Source organism: Natrix helvetica, assembly GCF_964273705.1.
Source record: "Natrix helvetica genome assembly, chromosome: 8".
NCBI classification, from domain to species: domain Eukaryota; kingdom Metazoa; phylum Chordata; class Lepidosauria; order Squamata; family Natricidae; genus Natrix; species Natrix helvetica.
The window spans coordinates 49,003-50,857 of record NC_138559.1 but is presented as its reverse complement, the minus strand read 5'-3'; the positions used below and the strand labels follow the sequence as shown (position 1 = coordinate 50,857).

At 45.4% G+C, this 1,855-nt stretch overlaps 1 long non-coding RNA gene across 1 annotated transcript; it reads left to right on the top strand.

The window, feature by feature from the left end:
• Window positions 1-704: 704 nt before the first annotated feature.
• Window positions 705-1,201, top strand: LOC309396312. Its single transcript, XR_014176086.1, has 3 exons — window positions 705-748; window positions 944-1,032; window positions 1,144-1,201. It is a non-coding gene; the product is annotated as an uncharacterized lncRNA (long non-coding RNA).
• The last annotated feature ends 654 nt before the right edge of the window (window positions 1,202-1,855 follow it).

Sequence of the window (1,855 nt, the reverse complement as noted above, 5' to 3'; positions counted from 1 at the left end):
ATGATGATGTGAGCCATTCAAAGTCACTCTACAGTGAGATGGGAAGCATATCAGTTTAAGAAACCTGTCAGCTAATGAGGGTGTCAGGCCTGCCGTCATATTCCTTTTAGGATCTTTGGCCTGTCACACTTTCTATTATTTTTTTCTATGCTGTTTCATTAGTGGGGTAATTGGGAAGAGGAATAGTAAGGAGCAGAATGTGTTGTTGTCATAATAAAACATTCCTTTCCAGAAGCCCAAGGTCATCTTTTGTCTCCGCACCTCTGCACCTGACCGGAACTAGATGGGTGGAAATGCCAGCGTGGCAGTGGGAGATTGGACCATGTGATGGACTTGTGGGTGTGGGGGCAAGATCTTGAACTTTCAACTGGGTGGAAACCCAGGAAGCTTTCAGATTCGGGTTTCCACAGTTTGTACCAACATGTCTCTCTTATTAAATTGGAACTTTGATGAAAGCTATGCCTTGAACTCTGATTTAACTCTGGACGATATTTGGAACGCTGAAAGAGGGTTTAATAGCTGCCAGCTGATGTAAGGTTGTAAACTGTAAGCTGATGCAACAAGGATGATTCAGCAATGGCATAGCCAACTTAAGACTCCGGTGGGGTCCACACAAATCATTTACCGTTTTAAGAGGTGTCTACATATAGGTGGCCATTAGAGGGTCTCACCTCTCTCTCTCTCTCTCTCCATGTATCTCGTTTCTCTCCTTGTGTCTGTAGCTGAGTGATGAAGTTATCTACCATATGTATGTTTGTATATATTTGTATATAAACCACTATTATTTGTCTAAGGGCTCTGTGTGCTGTGGTTTGCTCTTGGGCTTAGCTCATAATAATAATAGTGCCGCTGCCAAAACTCTGACAAAATCAGTTAAACATGACTCCCTTTCCCTTTGAAAGCTGGAGAGCAGTGCCAATTCTTGTTCTTTCTTCTAACACAGAAAGCCGGGTGGTCCAACGACTGGGAAAGCTTTTGAGTGATGTCAAAGAAACTCAGAGTTCGTCTCTGCAGCACCAGGAAGGACCAAAGGTACTTTAACCCACCCAAGACCCCAGAGAGGGCTTTGGGCAGAGAGCCCAGGCTTTCTATTTATTTGCTTTTCTATTAATAATTAATTTACACCATTTGTACACCAACCAGCTCCCACCGATTCTCAGGAAACAACTGGGGAGACCCATTCGTAAGGAGGACAGACTCGGTGTATTCGTGTTTGAAAAAGAAGTGAAATAAAACACAGTGCCTTTTGAAGGAAGGAATCCTGAAAACCATTCGCTAGAAATGGGTGGGGACTGAATTCAAATCTCCGTGTCCCAGGATAATGTTGCAGGGTCCAATCTGGGTCGGTCACCGGGACCAGAGGTTTAGTCTTCCGAGCTTTTAGACTCGTGCTGGAGCCCATCCTCAGGGAAGTTCTCTCTAGCAGAATGGGTGCTTTGGTCTATACACAGGACGTAAATTCAATTTTGCAGCTACTAAGATTGTTGGATGAGCAGGAATAAAAACAGCCAGAGAAGTGATTGAAGCCTGGGGAAAGGGCCCCCTTGTCAGTCAACTGGAGTGCTGATTTACCCCCAGCTCCGAGGTGGTATTCAGCCAGTTCGGACTGGTTCTGGAGAACCAGTAGCATAAATTTTGAGTAGTTCGGAAAACTGGCAAATACCACCTCTGACTACCCCCCGCCCCATCTATTCTCTGCCTCCCGAGTCCCAGCTGATTGGGAGGAAATGGGGATTTTGCAGTATCCTTCCCCAGCCACGCCCACCAAGCCACGCCCACAGAACTGGTAGTAAAAAAAATTGAATCCCACTGCCCCAAATCACACACCACAGGCACCATATAAATACCACAAACT